Genomic DNA, 6,147 nt, shown 5'->3' on the forward strand with positions numbered 1-6,147 from the left:
AACAGGAAAATGAAATGTGTAAAAGTCATACAAAAAAAAAAAAAAAAAAAGTGTTCGTGCACGAACCTAACTGGGACAAGCGGTGGAAGCATCTGTTTGTCACGCAAAGTGCAAACCGTGACCGCGGCCCTGTGATAAAATCATGAGCATGAGTCAACGCATCACAAAGGCAACACTTGTAAATGATCCCAAAATTTAGCCCACGGATACTCCTGAATGTAACTATTTAAAATATCTACACACATAAAACTTCATTTCTTTTTCCGCAGGAACATGGAGAAAACCACTTTTAAGGCGTTTTAATGACCCCGGACTCCTTCCACATGAGTGAGGGACTTGAATAGCATCGCTGCAGCATCACAGCGTTTCTAAAGGATGTTTTCTTTCAGCCTGTCATTCTGGCATGAAAATCATATTTCCAGCATTCGTGTCATGAGCTCTCACCAACTCTCAGCGTTCTGTAAGGATGGATCGTACAAGGCCTGCGCGTAAATATACCGCGTGGCTCCAGGATGCAAGAGATAATAAGATCAGTAAAGGTTGCTTTTATCGAAATCTAAACCGGTCTAAACATGAGAAATATTTCTCAAAGTAATTCAAGGAAGTACTGAGACCCGTAGCCATGCAGGATTGGTCAAATGGAAGCGAAAGGCACTCCGCTATTCACTGATAGTAATCTACTGTGCGCCTTCCTAACATAAATAAATGGAAATGGGGGAAAATAATATTAACATTTTTTATAAAGTAGTTTCAATGTGCTGGAGAGGCATGAGCGCCAGCGTTCTGAGAAACATGTTTGCGAAGGTGTCGTGACTCAGAAAGCGGTTACCGCCTCTCTAATCCCTCATTAAAACCGGTCCACCTCTTTCCTACATTGCAGTGGATTTCCGGACCTTGTGGCACCAAGTCGCTGCATTTCGCTTTCCTCTCACTGTAACATCTCCTGTGCTTTGGGAACGGGGGCAGGAAGGCGCTAATGGGGTGTCGCGTTCTCTGATGGTGCTGCGGCACTTTTTTGCAATTTTTTTGAAAGAGTTTACAAAAAACACTGGGCGGTGATATCGTGTGCAGTGATTTCCTCCTGAATGGGTTATGGTTCAGTCCCATTTATCGGGTTCCTTGTCAAGCAGTGCAGGAGCAGAGGGCCGCAGTGAGCGGCAGCACTGTTTTGAAGATAATTAGGCCAGACAATCTGGTTATTTTGCACAGCAAATCCAGCTCTGGAGAAATTCCTCGCTGTCCTTCTTGCTCAGCATCATAAAAGGAGCTGATTTTAGTTGCTGACACAGTGAGTGAACAGACTGGACGGGTTGGAAGGTCTCTGTCTGGGTGGGTCACAGTCTCTAGCTCTGCTGCACTGCAACATGTAACTGAGAAAGAGCTATAGATGCAAACCCACGATTGTGCGACGCCGCCGTTTTCGCCGGCGCACGTTGATCAAGCAGCTAAAAGATTGACAGCTGGATAGGAAGTGCAATGGTGTCAGTGACTGGTGGTGTGATGCAAATTTATGAAGCGGTCAGGAGATCAGAAGAGAAGCAGGTCTGAGAAGGATTGGGCTTGGGAGGGATTCAGCAGCTCTGAGGGACAGAGGGAGCAAAGCCTGAGTAGCTGATTTTAATTTCAAGCTTTCTGGTGCCAACATTGGAGGAGATGTTCTGCTGCGGTGGTGTGACGGGTGCAGTGGCAGGGGGGGAGGTTGGTAAAGGTTGATTAAGGTTCTGCAAAACGACTTCCTGCAGACCTGTTGGGCGCTCACAGCTGTGATAACAGCCAGTGCCAGCACTGCTTTGGTACACTTTCCACTGAAGCAGGAAGTACGATGATGGGTGTGCCATGAATTGTGCACACAAGGGATGGTAGTGTGTTGTAAATTATCGAATTAAGGGCGAAACAAGGGCTTGCGCTTTAATAATTTAGTGCTTTTGTAATTGTGTGGTTGTACCTAAAGCTCAGCAGTCCCCGCGAAATGCACTCTGAGTTGCGCATCACTCTGGAGAAAAGCATCTATACAAATGTGAATGTAAATATAGATTGAGAGAGTAACTAAAAAGACCAATTCAGCCAAGAGCAAAAGAGCAGAAGCCAAAAGGTGCTGAACAATGAAACATCACACGTTACAATAAAACAAAAACCCAAGAGCAGGTTTAATTTAAAATTAATTTATTTTACAAGCAGGTTATTGTCACGAGGGAACGGTTGTTTGCCCCTGCCGAGGCCGAGAGACGTGGTGGTAGCCGAAGCGTTGGAACACTAAAGGTGCCGAGAGCGTTCGAGGAGCACACACCCTGTCTTCGAGGCGGCGCAGAATATTTGAGAAACAAACAAGACGTTGGCGTTGCCTAAACAAATAGAAGCGCAAACTTTCACCCCACCTTTCGCGTGACCTCCCAAGACACAAACATTGCTGGAATTTTTAAAATTGAAAATGTCTAAAAGAACAGCATCATGTACATACTGTACCTCATTATTATTATTTAAAATGGTATCATGTGGCATAAGGGACTGAAGTGTATAGATTTGTATATGAGTGTATATAAACAATAGAAAAATTGATCAATATTCCTTTGCAATCGTTCATACATCAAGAAAGTAAATAAAAGAAGCAAACATTTTATGAAAAACATCTTCAGGATGAAACTAGAGAGCATACAATAATAACACTTTTAACGGTAAAAGTGAAATAGTTGCAGATTAGTGCACATTTCATCTTTCTGAAATAATAATAGTCAGACTGTCAAGATCTCCAGCGGCGCAAACTGTACAGAAGCTGCAGCTCCGAGGCAGATAGGAAGGGTCTCTTCTGGTGTCTCCCGGTCTGAACCTGAAGGAAGGCAGAGGGACATATCTTGTTGCAACAGTTTGCCCTCTTGCCGCCCTCCTGTCCGTCTGTCGTGCTGCTCCATTGTGCTCTTATCACGCTGACACAACAAGGCTACCGGGTCGGGACACTCTGTAGCGAAAAGGGACATCGCTAAGCATTGACGGGGTCCACTTTTGTCCCCCAAGGAGGAGAGGATCCCTCGTCATGGCGTGATTAAGAGGAACGCACTTTATGTTCAACCTGATTGTGTTGGCACCCAACATCTGCTCTTGATTCATTTATTTATTTATAAAAGAAATGAATCACAGGATTGTGTTGAACATGTTTATATATATTTTTTTTTACTTTTTTGTAGGATAGTAATACCAATATTTTACTACCAGAGAGTGTAAGGATCAAGGGGTGTCAGTATTCAGTTTTCTTCTTAACTGCAGAAGTTCAGTTCATTTTTATCATCAATGCATTATTGCTGCTTGTCCGATGCAGGGCCACGCTGGTCCAGAGTCCACTCCAGAAGTACAGGGTGAGAAGCAGGTTATACCCTGGATGGGACGCCAGTCAGTCACAGAGCACACACACAAACACACACTCGCTATGAGCAGTTTAGTCACCAACTCACCTGAAACATGTCTTCAGACTGTGGGAGGAAACCAGAGCACCCAAAGGAAACCCAGAAAAGACATGGCAGACATGCAGGCTCTGCAGAGACTAAGCGAGATTCAAATACAGCCCAGGGACTGTGAGGCACATACACTACCTGCTGCGACACAGTGCCGTCCCTTCATTTTGTCACGTAACTGAAATTGTTGTTATTGAGTGTGGTGTGTTCTAGAAATTAGTTCCTGCCTCTTAATGTCAGGATGTATTTAGTAGAGGACAGAACGCGGAACAGTTCACACAGTGCTTCACCATGGGGGCCGTCAGCATCCCTAAAGTGGGCTGCTTTCATTCAATCTTGGCTCAAAATTATTTTATTATTTTATATTATTTTATAGAGAAATGCGTAACTTCAGTCAAGGCAGTAAAATACAGCAAGAGGTATGGTAAAGTATGCGTTTGTGAGTCTTCCTGCAATGTCACAGTTGTCATACGCAGCACCACGCCTGTCAAGCAACCATGGAAAGCAGATCAGCAGGTTGTTTTCTTAAGAGCAGCAGGACAGGTGCACAGCTACATATCTTTATTTCATTCGAAATATGCCATTCTGACATTGTCATGGCAACCAGACAGCAAAGCCAAGACAAGGACTCCTGGCTGTTTTTGGGCCACACCTTGCCGGCGTTAACGTTTAGGGCGCCATCATCACCTTTTTGCTCGTCAGGACGACAGAACTGTCAGACGAGAGAAGGAAAGTTTTGTTTTGACATCATGCTCCAGACATCAAAGCACGATGCCAGTTTCGCACCGAAGACCCACACGGCAACCGGCGAAGCCACTTCCTGCCCTGGCATGCGACAGAGAATCGCAGCCTTAAACCGTGAACACAATTGGTCTCAAAACTCAGAATGCAGTCTTCTAGATGTCACGTGATTTGGTTTGAGTCAAAAGTGTGCTAGAAATTATTATATAGCTATGAGTATAAATGAAATTATTTATTAGGGATAGTTTTAAAAAATACAAATAAAAACCTTAAAGCCTCTGGTTAATCGTAGTTCTAAAATGAGGAATAATTATTGACAGCTGAAGGAGGAGCCGTAAAGCCCAAGCTCAGCTGTAATTAAACTAATCAAAACCTGAAATTCAAGTCCTGCAAATGACATGCATGTGTGGTTGGGATCTAGGGAAGGGAAGCGAAAATGATCTCGTTGAGAGACAATTTATTCTATAAATGAGTGTGTTTTAAGAAATACCTCTTGGCACTGTCCACATCCCCCTCGCGATCAACGGGCCCCTTTGAGAAGACCGTGGTGTCTCCTCCTCCGAGGGAAACGGCAGCACATCCTGCTAGACTGTTAACACGCACACAGTACACGCACGCACAAACGCAAACACGCCATCCCCAGGCACAGTAGCATGCTGGAAATTCACTAGGCAATCACCCCACAATGAAATACACAATCATAAGCATAAGGAAACGTTTCAGTAGGTCAAAATTTCATTAACACAGCATGGTGGCATAGTAGGACGACCTGGTGTCTTACAGCTCCTGGGCTCCAGGTTCAAATTCAGTTCTGTTCGCCACATGTTTGTATGTGTTCCCTCCCGCTGTCAATGATTGACGGGAGTCTGCTACGCCTTGTTCTGAAAGTTGCCTAGAACAAAATAGGCAGCTTGTTAACTCTGTCACTTTGGAGAGAAAGTTTGATGAATTAATACAGGTAATGCAATACATTGACTTTGCAATAGAGGTCAGATATAAGAAAACTGACACCCTGGATTGCTTTGAATTTAAATGGCTGGGTCTTGCTCATTATGTTAATGATTTCTGTCATAAACACTAAGGACACTAAGACACATTAAAAGTTTTCCTGCCAAAATATTGACTGTAAATCCAGGAGAACACCCTGGCAACGTACCATTTCTTTTTTAATGACTCATGACCATAGCTCTAGGAGAACACAGAGCAGTAGTCATGACTCCAGAGGAAGGTGTTTTTCCTCTCTACTTTCATAGATTCAGCTCCAGTAAAAATGGGCACATTGTTATACTGTTATCATACAGGATTCTGAGAAGGAAAAAGATTTGACAACAGGCTCACATTAGCAAGACAGTCTATTATAATTCATTTAGCTGATGGTTTTCTACAAAGCAACTTACAGTGTGAGGTTTTGTAGACTAATTACAAGGACTTCCATTTATACTGTTGTGAATCCTTATTGCATTACTGCACCACAACGAAGGGTTCTTTAGTGGGAGTTGGGAATCAAACCTGGGCCTTCTGATTGCAAAGTTACAGCTGTAACCAGCACACTACCCCAGTGCCTGATTAAAGAGCTTTCTTTAGTCAGATTATGGCTTCGGAGTGGAAAAGTCCACACTTTATTTGAAGGCACTTGTCTATAGAATCTGACAGCGGTTTTGTAACTCCATCAGGATTTGAGCATTGAAGCCTTAGCTGGAAGCAAAAAGCAATATTCACGATGCGCTGACGTGGGCCACTTGCTCCGGCCAGCAATCCTTAATCGCCTGACCTCAGGTTCATGCCACTGGGATGCGATTCAGGAGAGCTACAGATGACTGCTGAAGTTAATTTCCTGCTGCTGCCACTGCCAGCGTGAGGGAGACACACTTACGAAACCCAGGCTTCTGAATGACAATGCCTGCCATCTGCCGATTAACGCCACGCACTTACTGCAAGGATGTCAGTCAACTATTGCAAGACT

Source organism: Scleropages formosus, chromosome 25 (genome assembly GCF_900964775.1).
Source record: "Scleropages formosus chromosome 25, fSclFor1.1, whole genome shotgun sequence".
NCBI lineage: Eukaryota > Metazoa > Chordata > Actinopteri > Osteoglossiformes > Osteoglossidae > Scleropages > Scleropages formosus.